The sequence below is a fragment of the Botryllus schlosseri genome, chromosome 5, assembly GCF_051294905.1.
Source record: "Botryllus schlosseri isolate E-star chromosome 5, Bs_hap1, whole genome shotgun sequence".
NCBI classification, from domain to species: domain Eukaryota; kingdom Metazoa; phylum Chordata; class Ascidiacea; order Stolidobranchia; family Styelidae; genus Botryllus; species Botryllus schlosseri.
The window spans coordinates 27,344,736-27,362,427 of NC_137240.1; the positions used below are offsets into that span (position 1 = coordinate 27,344,736).

At 42.9% G+C, this 17,692-nt stretch overlaps 1 protein-coding gene across 2 annotated transcripts in view; it reads left to right on the top strand.

Moving 5' to 3' along the window:
- Nucleotides 1-2,713: 2,713 nt before the first annotated feature.
- The window catches only part of LOC145439906 (peptidyl-prolyl cis-trans isomerase-like), a 362,730-nt gene continuing 347,751 nt past the window's right edge, over nt 2,714-17,692 (top strand). The window contains exon 1 of one of the 2 annotated variants that reach the window (XM_080317570.1): nt 2,714-2,741. The gene's annotated coding sequence lies outside the window, so the exon portion shown is untranslated. The remainder of the gene's footprint in view (nt 2,742-17,692) is intronic. The other variant, XR_013915387.1, reaches the window with a different exon arrangement.

Genomic DNA, 17,692 nt, shown 5'->3' on the forward strand with positions numbered 1-17,692 from the left:
ATTTTTCTTTCTCTTAACATGTTTATTCAAACAGATAGAATGCAGTTTTGGTACCGATAGACGGCGCTTGAATCAAAGTCACATGTAATGTCTCGGGTCATATGCAATGTTCCCTCTAATTTTCATGAGTCTGCGCTCACTCACCAACTCACTGCGATTCCCACTTCGGCTTTCTTGTGCGCAGCGCGGCTACTTTGTTAGCATGCAGTGCGCGGCTGCGCACGCGCGCAGCATAGACGGGACATTGGTCATATGACTTGGTCGAGTCATGCACAATGACAAGAATGCAAGCCAAGTCAAAACACAAAACTACTCAAATCGAGTCGAGCCATTCGCCATGTTTAAGAAAATGACTCGAGTCAAGGCAAGTCAACGAAAAGTGCGACGCGATTGGGATTCAAGTCGAGTCATCAGTCCAGTCATTACAACCAGGGCTTTGGAGCAGTCGTAAATTTTAAACTGCTCCAGCTCTGGCTCCGGAACTCTCTTCTATGATGAATTAGCTCCGGCTCCAAGATCCGGAGCTCATTGATATCACTGTTCCGGCTTCACCACCGGCTCCGGCCACTATGGCTCGGTAGCAGCCGTCGCAAGGAACCATCAATTTGTGGGGGTATGCAAAGTCCTGTGACTACTTCGTGTCGTCTGTCGATGCATCAATATTTGAGAGCTTAATTGAACGTCGTGCACTGTACAAGTCAGTAACCAATTATACTGCAAGAACGCAAGTGACATTGCGCGACAATCCAAGAATACGAGTGTATTAAGCAGACAAGAATGAATAGAAAAAATTGATGATTAGAAATTGGAAGGCGCGAATCCAATCACTAATTGCCCTCTTATATTTAACACCAGGACAGGGTTCGAACACCGCATTGAACTTACGTTCGCAAATCGTTACTGGAGTAAACGATCGTGCGCTTGAATGAATTTCAATTCGTAGGAAAAAACGATAACACACTATTCAATTGGGCGCTACGATTAAAAAACTATTAACAAATAACGTGAATTTGCTCGTCCAATTCAGTAAGGAGACAATGTTTCTCGGCGTGCGGCATGCGCGCCTCTAAATCAACATGTGCAGCAATGTCATAAAGTTATATCCTATGGCGTCGCTTATATGTTTGTCCCAATACTAATTAGTAGGGAAGGTGTGAACGTGAGTTTCATGTTCGCGTTCTGTGTGTGAACCTCGGAAATTTAGAGGTTCACGTTCACAAACGCATCTTGGTAGGTTCTGCACTGTGATCTATTTTCAGATATTACAATTTTCACTTCATTATGACATGTGTTGTTGAAATTTATTGGATTTCAACTGCGAGCCACTCTATGCATGGCGCTGGCAGCTTAAAAAATCAGCACTGAACGAGTATTCACCTTGACAATCTCAAAAATTTTACTTGCTTCGTTAGAAAAGTTTGATCGAAATATCCAGCTTTCCGATTGTCAATATCTAGTGACTCTCTGCTGTGAGCTTGACCAGCAATGACACAACATCAGCCAGCGAATGATGCTTATTCAACCAATCAATGAAATTGATATCAAGTTTATGTTATCTTTGTCTGATGTAAAAAATCTAGCAGGTGTACAGGGTCAACCTTGACTTCATATGTTTATTGTACCATAAAAACACAATCCATGCGATTGGGGTGTTGGCTACTGCTGTATAACTTGTTAACGGGGTAATATCGGTAGCAATTATAGAAATCCGTTTCACACTCTGCTCAATATCAACGTCGCAATACTCAGACGCTGAACACATTGTCCGGTCTGGCCTAGACCGTGAAGGCGTATGCTTATCTTCCCTTGCAAGTCCCCTTCGAAATTGTTAGCAGGGCGACAGAAGATATTGATTTTATGGGATTATAATATCATTTAATTTCCCCAGTTGATACATTTAGCGACGTTTAAAATGTCAATATGTAATTCATCATTGTAGCATTATTTGGTCCGAGTCGTCGCTAGGCATCATGTACAATGTACATTAATATAGGCTCTCGGTTCACTGAAATGTAGGATTGGAATTGGCAATATGACGTCACGTCCGCGTTCACACAGAACCTTTGAAAAAGGCTCGCGTTCAAACGAACCCGAACCTTTCAGAGGTTCACACCATCCCTACTAATTACATATATTGCTCATCTCACATAAGCATCAATCTCGTTTTGTGAGATGCATGGTTCTCATTATTTTTCGAACCGCACAATCGGCCATCGGTATTGTGCTGATTACGAATTTGAGATTATACCTATAATACAGTGATTACGGAGTAAGCGCGGCAAATCCAGCCTACCCAGGCTTGGCGCATGTGTGTAAACAATTAAACATGGTTACTGGTTAATTAGTTAATTAGAAAAGGTGGTGCCAACGAGGCAACAATTCTCAATTTTTTGAACGATTATCGTAAAATTATGTGAATTCAGCCATCAGTAAAAGCACAGCATCTTATGAAATACATCGGAGTCACAGCTACTGTTCATAGAACTGGCTCCAGCTCCCGCTCCTCTTGAATTTTATGTAGAGCTCCGGCTCTGCTGAAAATGCAAGGCGCCAGGGCTCCGGCTCCTTGCTCCGGCTCCAAAGCGGGGGACATAGCGTAGTGGTGACGATAAGCGCCTACAAATCTGGCGGAACCGGTTCGATTCCCATCTGAGGCTTATCTGGGCTCCGCCTTCCCCGCCGTTGCCGTTCTTACGGCGACTAAAAGCTAAGAAAAGATTGGAGTATTTGGTTGTATTAAGGTAAGCATCGCCTTACTGGACGCTGGGCGGTGCGAAACCCTCGCGGTACAACCGATACTTCCAATCACTCCCACACCTAGGAGAAGTATGGCCGTCAGGCCTTCATGCTCCGACCCGGGATCTGTGTCAGCTTGCCTGGCCAGTATCCCAGTCACAAGTATGGTGGCGGCGGGACAAGCCTCCGCAGACGCCCCCAGCCAAAGCCTGCTTGTGACAGCCGTCTGCACCTAAAAAGTGAAGAAAACTTTGAAGGTAAAAAGAAGGCAACCAGAAGCAACCTTAAGGGAGCTCTCGGGTACTTTGGACCCAAGAGTGACCTATAAAGGCGCTTGTGGCAACAGCAACATGGTGTAGCGCCATGCGGCTGCCACAAGCGTAACGGGGTGGAGGTTTACTGCGGTTCCTCCAGGTTACCCCTAAAAAAAAATAGGAAAAAGACCCGACGAAAGAATGCAATCATGAGGAATGGAAAGAACTAGTAGAAAGGGGCGTGGTTTCAAAAGATCAACATCGAAAAGAACCGTGACATCGGGCACTCTAGGCCGAGGTGGATGTACGATTAAAAGGATCGCTACTGATGCCTGTCGTTCGACATACTCCTATCTGTTCATGACATCGCATTGTGTCTTATCGCATTGTACATTGTGTGTGACTTGTTCAGATGAAAAATATAACTCAACGATTACAACCCTGTTCGTACGACAATGTGCTCAGGGATGGTGCAAGCCTCTAAAACAAAAGATTCAGCTAAGTGTGAAGACGAACCTTTGTATATAAGGTATGCTGTGAACATGAATATGAGCATGAGCATAAACATAAGCACGAACGGTTGACGTCATCATATGACATCCCAATACCAATTGCGTCACAAAACACTTTTCACGGTCATCAATCACTTGGGTACATTCCAAAGATGTCACTCATGACGATGTTACTGAAGCAAAATGTTCTATCATTGTCTTACAATTTCTTGTTGGTTAAGAACCTAGCTTTCCGTCGACGAAAACACTAAATTCGCACCAAGTATTGGCCGGACGCTTATAGAGAATAGTTTGAGGCGAGGAAGAATTCGGCACCGTTGTAGTTTGATGAGCAATGATCAACTTTGACTAACTCTATCTCGAACAAAAGCTCATGATCTCATTCTAGTCCGTTGCCAGGATAAGAACGTAGCGGTCACGGGGGAGTGTCGTCATATTGTTGTTGTTTTGGTGTTGATGGCGTTGCGACTACTACACGTTAAAACGGTGGATGGAAAATAGATGTATTAATCAGATTTTCACCATGCCGTGGGGTAAAATAACGTCAAAGGCACTTTAAGAGACCAAATTGCGCCTTCACACCTTTTGAGTGGGTGAAAATGAGTCCAATACACCAATCGATATTGATATGATGATGATATTGATCCCAGTGGCGTAGTGTATTCTGTTTACTGTTACCACCTTAAATAGCTGGTTCGTGGTACAGAACTTGAATATAGCTTTCAATACAATATCCATTGTATAATAATATTTATTGAACTCGAAGACTTTTCGGGTGCCTCTTTTCAAGAGTTAACGGCACACTAAAGGGATTTAAACAGATTTAAAAGCATAACCAAAAAGGTAAAGTATGACGCAACAATCAAAATCACAAACCATGAAATTCGCATCGGCACCCGCGAGTTCAATAAATATTATTATACAATGGATATTGTATTGAAAGCTGTTACCACGTTCTTAAAAATTCTTGGGGTTGTAGACGAAAACAGAGCCTACCACACTCCATAAAATTGCTGTGTTTAACTCGTTGTCACCCATTGGAAGGGTGTAAAGGCACAATTTGGTTCTTGATTTACACCCCACGCTAGGGTGAAAATCAGTGAAACACACGATTTTCGTTTACAGTGTATGGTAATTTTACACCAGGCCGATATTTCTTATCATGATTTATTATCTGGCGACTTGTAGCACGTAATATTATTCACAATCGTAATAATGTTATGTCTCAGGCAAGTCTCGAGTATCGTTGACAGTATGCTAGCCTAGTTATAGTGTTCATGTTTGTTTCTTGCAGTCGCACAGAGAGTGATAGGGATTAAAAATAGAAAGAATTTCGATACTACATGTTAAGATTACTGTAAACTCAGTTAGTTGACTCCACGGCTCGTATATGAACGTGAACCTCTGAAATATTGAAATGAACACGTCGTAAACGTAACGTTCGGACCGTCTCTGGTATTATTCAGCAGTCTCATGTAGGCAGAAGCGAACTAACCATCAGGGAAGTCGTTCCCAAACTTTTTCAGCCTGCGGCACACTTACGGAAGAAAAATTGCCGTCTAAAATATTTTCACGTACTAATGGGCAGACATGGGGTAATCGTGATTAGTAATCGTAATCGATTACGACGATTACAGCATTTTCAAGTAATCGTAATCGCAATCGATTACATTCGAGAAAATTACGAAGTAATCGTAATCGTAATCGTTTGTTTCACATATATAATCGATTTCTTTGTGAAAGAACGATTACTTTTCATTTGTACTCGAACTATGGCATAAACCGCACATTCGTGAACAAGTAGAGTGCGATATTATTCCATGTTATTGATAGCAAATACGTCAAAGACGCCACTGCTCATTATTACGTCACAGCTCACAAGTATTAGCTTTGCAACGCATTATCCACACGTATAATAAAGAGATATTCGATGTACGTACGTTCTACAATGTACAATCTATAATTGTACAATGTAGGCCTACATGTAGTAGTGTGATTGTAAACTGCGTGAGTCTAACAGGGCGCGACTCCAGGGCGTACGGAGACGCCTACGGGCTTTGGACCAAGGTCCAGATTTATATAGCTCAGTGGGTCCGACCCGTTGCTAGGCGTCTCGGTGCTCGCTGGTTCGTGACCGAAGACGGGCTCTATCAGTTGGCACTAGGCGCCGACTGCTGTCAGGATTTGGGACGATTAACCAAATTCCTTCACCTGATGGTGAACCAACGTTGTAAGACACGGTGGATGGAGCTTCGCGACCAGGGCAAAACTGTGGAGTGCCACAGCCGGTACGGGAGCTCCAATCACTTCCTCCGGTCTTCCAACGTCCTGACGGCAGTCGAGCGTAGCTGGATGCTTAAGGCTCGACTGAATCTTCTACCACTCCGGTCGATCCGGGGTCGGTTTAGGAAGCGTGTGGAGCCAAGTGTGGTCTGCTGCAAGTGCAGACAGCATACCGAGACCCTGCCCCACGTGCTGAACCACTGCCTGCCAGTGATGGATAGCATCTCGAACAGGCACAATTCGGTACTTGGGGTGCTCCTGGACTGCATATACCAAGCTCCTCTTCTTTTTCCAGATGTGATGTGGACCGCGTTTGCGAGGAGCACGCCACATTGGCCAACAGGCGGCTGAGGCCCGACCTCATCCTAGCGGATCGTTGCCGGGCCTTAGTCATCGATGTGGTGTGCCCCTTCGAGAATGGAGTAGCCAGTATGGACGCTGCCGTTGCGCTGAAACACGCAAAGTACAAGAACCTCTGTGAGTCTCTCCGCCTTGCCACGGCCAAGGAGGTGGAGATGCACACGTTCGCGGTCGGGTCCCCGGGGAATTACCACCCCGGGAACCTGACCACCTTACGTGCGATGGGTGTTTCAGTCTTCGAGTCCAGGCTGGTCTCCGAGCGAGCCGTGGTCGCTTCTTAGTGCGGCTCTCATCGTGTCTGGAAGGCCTGGTGTAGTGTACGGGACCACGGGAGGTCTTGACCCACCCTTTCACGTCTCTTTATTTGTTTTTGTTTTTTTTACCCGGTACTTAGCTTAATCCGCTAGCCATCACGGGGTTCGACTGCAGGCAATTGGACACATGATTAATTCACGGAAATCCTCCCCAGATTAACATGAAAAGGACCCTAGCGCGGTTTCAATTTTTCTTGATTGTAATTATCTGAGCGGTGCCAAATGCTAAGGGGAGGAGTTCCCCCACTCTATGACTCAACATTTTAATTTGACTCATCACCACAATTATTATTATGGTGCCTGCAGTCGGACCTCGCCAGTTCGCCCCTATTTTTCTGTGTTGTTTGTCGGCCCCCACCACCATATATTGTGCGTTTTTGGTGGGGGCCTTGTTTGTTGGTGTCCTCTGTCCTTGGGCGAACTGGCCATGTCTCCTCTGGCCCATGTTATTTAATATCGCATTTTCAATTGTGTGATCTACCTCTATTTATTTCTTGTATTTCAAATTTGTTTCCCCACCACCGCAAATGGTGGGTATTGATCCGTCTATATGTTCTTCATATTTTCGAGGTGACCAAGTCGCGAGTATATTTATTCATATTGCATAATTTTCTTTCATGAATTTATACGGAATGAAATATTACAAACAAAACATAACCACCTGCAGCGTGCCGTATATCTGAGATGAGCATTGGATTGGACAGGATCAGGATTATGGGTTATTTTCGTTGGTACCGGATCGGACCGGATTGTGATTTTGAAAAAAAATATCGGATCCGGATCGGACCGGATTGTGATTATTAAAAAAAAGGTTGGACTTGGATTTCGAGCATTCCAAAATCCGGACTCGGGCACGCTGGTTTCGTAACCAGAAGTGAGGGGCGGCGGAGAGAAGAATTATTGCCAGTGTTGCCAATTGACGCATTTAGAAGCCGAATTACGGAATTTTGGCACATTTTCATGCTGGTTAGCACCGCTGTTTCCGCTGTTCCGTCTTTTAGGGATGCCCGTATGGCACATTGGATGTTTGAGTAAAAGATCGCTACTGATGCGTGTCGTTCGACATCCTCCTATCTGTTCGTTACATTGCATTGTGTCTTATCGCATTGTACATTGTCTGTGTAGCTTGTTCAGATGAAAATTATAACCCAATGTATTGTATTGTATTGTATTGGCACTTTCGAATTTCTTCAACCAGAGCAATCAATATAAATTTGTAAACAGCACATTACCGTAGATCTTATCAAGTACTGTTTACACGAGGACCTGAGGAATTATTTGATGTTAGAATTGCAGAAATATGGAATTGATGTTCGCATATATATAGGTGCATATCGAAATATTACGTCCAGGTCACTTTATCTGCTGCCAAAGTGCCAAGGTGCCAAGTGCAAGTGGCGCAAGTGCAACAGCCTGTTTGTATAATGTTAACAGTCCATCTATGAGCTACTACGTATGTTTCTTTCTCGGAGACATGGATTTAGGTCGAGTCGAGATACTACTAGGTTTGCTGATCCATAGGAAAAGTTTGCCTAGTTCGTATGCTATATTCGTGCCACTTTCGCTTTTGTAGACTTCTTGATTTAACTTGAGTTGAATTCAACCCTATATTAGTAGAAGAGCACGAATTCTACCAAGTCGTGGTGGTACAATCTTCTCTCTGCAGCCTAAAGGACCGATTTCTTACAAAACTTTATAGGGACGGGCAGCCACTTTAAAAAATGTGTATGCTTTTTAGTACATTGAAAATTCTTGTGCTGTGATAACTTCGCTTCTACAAGCTGGAATTGAAACGAATTTGATGTGCAGTGTTTATAACCGACCTAACATGTCCTTCCATTTTTTCAGTTTTAGAATTGTACTTTCGATTTTGAATTTTTTTTGGATCAGGATGGAGTTGGACTGAAAATCTGGCAAATATTTTTGGATCAGGATGGAGTAGGACTGAATTGAAAATTTGCAGGACTGGACTTGGACAGTAAATTTTGAATATATTTTTGGATCAGGATGGACTAGGACTGAATTGAAAATTTTCAGGACTGGACTTGGACCGAAAAAAATTACAGTCCGCTCATCACTGCCGTATATATCAGGCAGAGATGAGCATGGATTAGGATTAGGTTTTCAAAAAACAGGATTTGTAAAATTTTGTCGGATTTGGATTGGATTTGGATTAGACATTTTTTTCAGAACGGATTAGGATTTGGATTGGATTAACCTATTTTCAGGGAGATTGAAATGTCGTGTGGAGAATGGCGACAAACTTTATTCAGATCAGTTATTAATGTACTTATGGTTACTAAGTTATCTTGAATCAAGTGCATCGTAGATTGTGGAAGAATATTTTCGAATCCCTCCATTGCACAAATTGGTATTTTTCTGAATTTCCAGTTGGAATCGGATTAGGATTGGACATGGACTTGAATATGAAAAAGTTATGGATTAGGATTTGGATTTGGAGGTTTGGATTTGGATTGGATTGGGACATAGAAATTTCAAATCCGCTCATCTCTGATATCAGGTCATCAATTCACTCGAGATGCAACTACCTCGCAGCGTAGCAATAACTACCACTTAGCCTAGTTTCAAATAGTAACGAATGTATTGATGTTTGGTTAACCTTAGCTAGACGCAGTTTAAACGTTGCTGATTGGCGAGGAGTAGGCCTGCGTAGGTACACCTGACAAAGATTTGTCATTTTGTAATCGTCAAACGAAGCATTACGATTTCCCCATTGAAGCATTAAAAATCAACGACTGCTGATAGAAGTGGCGGCTCGTGACAATATCGGGTGCTGCAAGCGACTTTTTATCAAAATGACGTCACAATGACGTTTTCCTACGTGAATTTCCCGACAACAGTGATTTTAACGTATGTGCCACGAGGGGTCTGCCGGTGAGCTGTGACTTGAAGTGTGGTAACTGCGTAAACGGCGTACGGAACAAAGATTCAACACATTTCATGTTCGCACTTGACCTGAATAATTATCTGCAGAAATGGAAATGACTATAACTCGAGAGATTGCGTAAGCCTAACTGGAAAGGTCAACGAGTTCGGACACATACGCAAATGTTATCTCATAGATTGGGCCTGTCATATTGAATCCAAAGCATCATGCAGAAGAACTAAGAATAGCAGCCTCGGAAATTCGGTCTCGGTACAGCATAGGAGATTTTGGTCTTGAAACTGGAGACTGTAACACGACACATACGGCTTTATTACTGTCTATAGGTCTGCTGCGAAATCGCCTTTGGAAGATATTGTGAAAGGTCCGTGGACAAATGCGCATGCGACATAAAAGCAAGCGACACTTGAGTATGCGACTGTTACGCATGGCGACTTTTTGTAATGGCGACGCATGAGCATAGAGACACAGTAGCATGGGGACACATCAACATGGGGACACATGAGCGTAGGCACACATGGGCATGCGACACTTACACACGGCGACTTTTAATCATGACGACGGCTGAGCATAGGGACTCATGCGCATGGGTACTCATGAGAATGGTGACTTATGAGTATGGGGTCAAATAAGCATGGTGACACCTCAGCATTGGGCAGTGGCGGCTCGTGACAATATCGGGTGGTGGGGCAAGGGCTGCGAGCGACTTTTATCAACATGACGTCACAATGGCGTTTTCCAACGTAAAAAAGTAACTTTATGATGGTCACATGAATTTCCCGACAACAGTGATTTTAACGTAGGTGCCGCGAGAGGTTTGCCGGTGAGCCGTGACTTGAAGTGTGGTAACAAATGTTTTATTCATTTATTTTTAATCAAAGGATTATTTTACAAAATGTACGTGAACTAAGAATCGTCCCTATGCCACGAATCAAGTATCAGGTCATCCTTAGTAGCATGCGTTTTGATTTCATGGTAGAGTTATAGATTACGCAAATCGATAGACCCTAAAATCCGACCGTCACCCCAAATTCGAAATCCGGATCCAGTCCGGCCAGGTAAAAAAACATTGAAATCCTGCTCCTGAACCGGACTGTGGCCATCTCTGGTTACGACCAGGTGATAATAGGCAACCAAAGCGGAGGCACCCGGCGTACGATTGGATCAATAGACTGGACAACTTCTAGACCTCTCATTTTCGCTCTAAAGGCAACTGCGTAAACTACGTACGGAATAAAGATTCAATACGATTCATGTTCGCACTTGACTTGACCTGACTAATTCCAATGACTAGAACTCGAGAGATTGCGTAAGCCTAACTGGAAAGGTCAACGAGTTCGGACACATACGCAATTGTTATCTCATAGATTGGGCCTGTCATATTGAATCCAGAACATCAATTTGAATGGTCTTGGAAGAACTAAGGACAGCAGCCTCGGAACTTCGGTCTCGGAACAACGTAGGACATTTTGGCCTTGAAACTGGAGACTGTGACACAACACATACGGCTCACTGTCTATAAGTCTGCTGCGAAATCGCCGTTGGAAAATATATTAATATATAAATACATGAGTAAAAGCCGTAACTTAGTATACTGTTACAAGAAATCATCGAGAAGTAGCATACGTAATCTCATAACCCATTCCGGTATGGTACACTGTCAAAATCAATGCAAACAGACGAACACCGAACTTTGAGTAAAATAGATCGAGGAATAGGCTGATCGAATGATCAGCTTTTAGCCGACATCGAAAATGAAATAGCTATCGCAATTGACAGGGGATTGTAAGCAAATGGTTTGAAGGCCACAATTTCACAGTGAAATGGACATTGGCGAACATAAAATTATGCGAATACTTGAATGCAAACCGAGAATCTTGGTTAGCTGTTTCATGCGATCATCGAGATATACCATTGGAAATATCATCACCGATCTCGTTATGGAACGCAGACTATAGATTAGCACAGACCGACACCGGCTTTTGCGTGAGATCCGCAATGACGTAGGTAGGCTAAGTATCAGATCAGCGCGCATCTCTACCATACTCGACCTCGAAAACGAAATAACTGCCTCAATCATTGAGTGTCAACTTTAAGACTTGGCACCGCGTTCGATACTAAAATCAAGACATACCGTGTGAAAGCTCATGACAGATCTAGGTATGGAACATCGTTAAAATCAATAGAGACCAATAACGGCTTTTGCGTAAATTTGTTGGCGATAAATGAAGAGTCAGCTCTTACTCGACTTTGGAAACGAAATTACCACCCACATAGTTCAGTGACAAACTTAAAACTTGTTACATCGGTCGATACTAACACTTACCGTGCCAAATGTCATGACCGATCTCGGTATAGAACATCGTCAAAATCAATGGAGACCAATATCGGCTTTTGAGTAAAATCCGTTTGCTGTACTATGTACATGATAGATCAGCACACACTGAACTTCGGAAACGGAATTACTACCATTATCTTTAAGTAGCAAGCCTAAAACTTTGAGCAGTGTTAAATACTACCTTCACGACATATCATACCAAGTTTCAAGAATTATCATGGTGCGAAACACCGTCAAAATCGACCTATACCAGCAAAGGTCGACTCAACGCATATTACGGTAACCGAGTTCAGATATAGATACGATTGTTACATCACACCTTAGGGGCGAGTAGGCATATTTGCCCCGGTTGCTCGGCCGTTTTACGAATAGGAGAGAGTAAATCACCGTTTCTTTATTGTGCGCGGCTTTGAGAGAATAGATAGTGAAAGCTTGTTATGAGCGCTACCGGGGCAAGCCCCGGCTAGGCATTCACAAAGCGAAAACACAGAAGAGAATTCGATTTTCGCAGAGACTTCGCTATGTATGGGCGTTTGCAAGCGAAAGCACAAGAAGAACGCGGGTTTCGCTGTGATCTCGGTATATATTGATTGCTGTGCGTTTATAAATGGTTAAATTGTTATTGAACATAATTTTAGGTGGGGCAATGCCCCAGTTGCCCTATAGGACGAGCCGCCACTGGCATTGGGACTCATCGGCATGGCGACAATTCAGCATGGCTACACGGGAGCATGTTAACAAGTGAGCATGCGACACATCAGCATAGCGACACGTGAGCAACTGAGCATGCGACGCATCAGCATAGCGACACATCAGCATGGTGACAGGTAAATGGTGTGACAAGAGAGCATGCGGCAGATAAGCATGCGACATTTCGGCATGCGATGCTTGTCTGCCTCACCTCAACGTAGGCCTATGTCACTGCCTATACTTCGTCGTCACATCTTTCCCAAATATTCCTTAGCCTTTACATATGAAGTATGACCCTGTATACGATGTGACTTGTGAGCTTTCACGTTTCTTGTCTCCTCATTTCAATAAGATTCTCTCCCCAGACTCACAAAAGTTAATACTCGCAATCAGGAAACGTACCAATGATTGCTCAGAAAATGACAGTATCACCACCAAAAACGAAACATCGGCTGATCCATAATCATGATCATACAATCATAGTCAATAGTCAAGTTTCAGTTTAAACGCATAAGCTGATGTTCGAAGCTATTCTGTGGAGAAAATCGATCCTTGTCATACTTTGATTCGCGTATGAGCGGATGACGCGTTCAAGCCTGAGGTTCAATTACCGAAATTGATTTTCCGTTGGAGGCGCGGGTACCCCGGCGATTCTTTGCTGTAGCACAAGGTATTGCACGATCTCCTCCCGCTTCAAAGCTTAAAAAAATCTCCAAATTGACGGATGGTCACCTTCAAAATGCCTTTTAACGTCTGACCAAGTATCCCAGCTAGCACGCCCACTTGGTATCCAGGTGGAATTTAAGTGGTTAGGTGGGATGGATGATCGGAATGGGTTAGTAACATGTAACCCACATCGAAACCAAGCGGGATTTCCATCCATAAAGATGCGTGGTTATACCATACCAATCCCAGGTAGATTGCAATAAGTCTCTTCTAATTGTACCTATCAATTTGAACTCGGGGAATGTTTACTTGTTGAGTTTTTGATATCAAATCATCTTGAAACATGAGAAACCCACTTATAGAGGAGCTCAGATTTCCCATATATTACCCACACAGGAACCAACCTTATTTTCCATCAATGTTATTTGGTTTATTTCATCGAATAATAAAGGTGGTTCCGTATGTAGTAAAGTTTTCTAGCTATCATGCTATCCCTGTTGGTTGCTCGAACCTCGAACATTAAAACCCCTACCATGCTTTACCTCGTCAATGTGATTTGAACTATTTAAAATTGACTATTCAAAAATGACTGTTCATTACATCGCTTTCTATCTTATCGTATTGTACATTGTGTGTGTCTTGTTCAGTTGAAAATATAACTCAACGATTACACTTAAACATTGATGACGGCCTCACTCACCCACCGTAAAGGTTATTATATACTCAGATTACCGTATATATTGGTTTGCGTGATTGGAGGTAGCAGGTTCCAGGTATGTACTGTACAGTATACAATGTTAAGTTAACTAACTTGTAGGGTTTACCTAACATCGCCCAGCACATCTCTACGTCGACTTCTCGGCCCACTTACACTGCTACTGCCACTGCTACAAGGACCGGGGTCGTAATATTGTCTTCGCTGCCAGCTAAGTGGGTTACCCACGTGGTCCCCCAGAAAATACCTCTGTAATATGGGGCCAAAAATGTACGGTACCCGCTTGGTTTCCACAGCTGGTTACCACAATTCATCTCACCTTGATACCTTGTGGTACCCAAGTAGGCGTGCTACCTGGGATGCGCCTTGGAGCATCATTAGCAACTCTCGCAGCTGCTTTTATACAATTCTTCAGCAATAGTAACTCTATTCTAGCCGGGTCAGGGACGTGAGAATGCCGTTGCAACAGGTTGACTTCCTTGCAAGTGACGTAGTCTTTTGGAGTCGAGAGGCTGCCTTTACAGTCTCTGAAATCGCATCGCCAATTCGTCGAATTGATATTCTGGTTGCTCCGGCGGTAGGAATAGCCTTGGTAAGCGAGCTTAGGCTTTCCTTTTGTAGACAAAAAAATTAGATATTTCGACATGTTGCAGGTCAAAATAACGCGGCAATCGAACGCTGAATAAAGCAAACTGCCTATAGCTCAGACTATAAGATTGGATTACGTGAATGAATTATATCGTCGCTATATAGCTCAGTAATTATCGGCATGCTTTTGCCTAAAACAGTGGTTCCCAACGAGGGCGATATCGCCGCCCAGGGGGCGATTTGGCGGTCTAGGGGGGCGAAAATGGACAAAGGGGCGACAGGGGGAGAAATTAGCGAAGGGGGTGATGCCGCGTTAAAACGGCTTAATTGGAGCCGATTCGGAGAAATGACCTTTTTTTTTAGTCAACCGACGAAAATGTAGCTGCAAAAGTGTAATAGTTTCACATCGAGTCGGAAAGTTTTTTTAGTCAACCAACCGGTCATTACTGTTTGTATGCTCGTTATTCGGTTCCCTAAATTTGGGGGGCGATGATCGGTGTGGAGCTTGAAAAGGGGGCGATGAGCCGAAAATGGTTGGGAACCACTGGCCTAAAACAACACTCTTGATCAAGATCTAGAACCCAGACGTTCTACAACTATAGCCCAGTGCTCTTCAACCCTTTTCGTCTTGGTACAGCACCGTTTTAACGTTTACTCAAAACTCGTACACCCCTGAACACATATTACACCGATGCCGTTATGCTACACTAGGCCACATTTTGATTATATATGGCATACGGCGCCCATCTGGACGTCAAATACTCATATTATATTGACTATATGGGAACTTTGCACCGCTGATAGCCCTCGTGGCGTTCTGTGCTATCACTGATTTCTTGAGATGTACCTTGCGCATAAAAATTTGTAATTTTAGGTAGAAGCAGAACATCTCCGCAGGCTTACTATATATGCCCTAAAATCGCGAGTATAAATGTTAAGAAAAGTTATTGGGATTCGGTTTCTAGAAAAATATTTTAAACATCTCGATTGAATTTTATCGATATTATTATGTCTTCAAAAATTTAGGCAATCTATTATTAATTATAACATATTCGGTAGGGCTCGTTGTTAAAGTACTTATTTGCATGTTGTTAATTCGTGACCTCCCGGCTGCTATATAGTCAAAAGAGTCACCCAAACGTAGCAGATTAAACTAAAGAAAAACGTTTTTCGTGGGACGCACAGAGACATTGTCATTTCTTCTTCATTTCTAGAGACATTAAATCGCGAATAAATTTTTAGTCAATTATTTCTCTACAATATAAGATGATTTACGAAATAATTCTGGGTCCCCTTCGAGCTCGCCATACATGCAATTGGGGGGTTCGGGGTGCGCCCTGACCAGAATGGAAATCGCGGGGTGCGAGAGATCGTCAGCTATAAAGTTGGGCAATGGGTATATTGTGATGTAAGTAACAAACAAATGACGTCACATTTAAGAAGGAAAATGATCTCTCATGAGGACCTATCATTACAATCGTTATATTGTCATCTAATATATCTCGAAATATATGTTCTAAGAAGCAAAATGAATGTAATCGTGAGTAATCGTGATTACTGTTCCAATGTAATCGTAATCGTAATCGACTACTTCCAGATTTTGCTGTAATCGTAATCGCGTGATTTAGAAGTAACCGTAATCGCAATCGATTACATTCATGAAGTAATCACCCCATGTCTGCTAATGGGTTTGTTTACATGAACATATATGACTGAAACGATGTTTCATTATTGCGAAACATACGAGCATTTCGTCGTCACAAGGCTCCGAGTCACAAGTCAATCTCACTTTTATAGTTTTGACTCGAGTCAAATCGAGTCATTTTCAACTCACTATCGAGTCAAGTCCGAGTCCAAGTCAGCGAGCAGAGGGCTGAGTCCGAGTCATGGTATTATGACTCGAGTCCGAGTCCAAGTCATTGCGTTGACTGCTCAGTTTCCAGATCAAGTCTTGTAAACCCACTTTTTATAACTCTGTTTGGTGATATCGAATAGTTTGCATTTATAGTATACTAATTTTCCTCACTTTTAGCAGTTTCTGGTCGCATTTTCAAGCACCAGTATACCAATACACGAAATCCCAATAGTATGGTTACTTTACTATTCTTCGAAATTAAAATGAAATGTCGATCTTGGCAGTCTGAGTCTTGAGTCATATGACTTGGTTGGAGTCATGCGCAATGACTCGAGTCCAAGTCGCGTCAATACAAAGATTGACTCGAGTCGAGTCGAGTCATTTCCGTATTTTGAGAAAATGACTCGAGTCACGTCAAGTCATCAGAAAATCGTGACTCAAGTCGGACTTGAGTCGAGTCATGACTCGAGCCATTACAAACCGGGCTATATCTAATGAAATTATGTTCGTTGTTACTTTGATAATGGGATAGGATTTGAAAGCAGACAGTCAAAACTGATCCAATTTTATTTTGAAACGGGTCCTTTCGTAAATGAATGATATGTTCTTCTTCTGCTATTGCATTACAATAGCTTACATCTACATCCAAAGTTAACAGTAGTTACTGTCCAGTGTTGCTGCAGTGCCAGATGAGTTCCAGATAATGTGCTCATGATTTGTGGAAGGATTTCTTATTTATGAGTTTATATATTAAAATATGTAACAATTGTTTTCCAAAATTGCCAAAGATTTCGCGGCACACATGAGAATCTGTGTGCCGCCGCACACAGTTTGGGATTCACTGCATTAGGGACTCGACCATCCCCTTATAGGGCCAGTAAAAATTCCAGGCTAAAATGATAATACAATTTCTGAGGTTCGCACACAGAACGCGAACGTGAACCTCACGTTCACACTATCCCTCGTAATAAGATATGATTTCAGTTTCAGTTTCAGTTTCAGCCGGCCATCCGACAGTCGACGAGCATGTCCACATTCAAGTCGAAATACAAGCAATTACTACTAAATAAATACAGTCCATCCTCAAGATTACCGGACCACGACTGACCTATCGATCTCGCTTCCCATGACATGCCGCCCTATTTCTTGTCGCATTCTTCTTCTATACTATCTTCTTTACTTTCATTCAGTGTGCATGCCTCCTCTTTACATCGCCTAGGCCAAGGTGGGTGTCAGATTCCATAGACTACTCCTTGTCGCTTCGACATCTTCCTGTCTTTTCATTATATCGCATTTTTGTGGTGTATTGAACTGATAAAATTGCTAATAAACCAATGATGATGATGATGATTTAGGAAGGGTAGCCCACTGGGTACAATGTTGGCATCTCGTCGGTGACCGTTGTTCTCCAATTCATGTTGTACGGTATATTTGATACTATAACAGATCACTTATGTGAGACGTGCTTCGGCATGG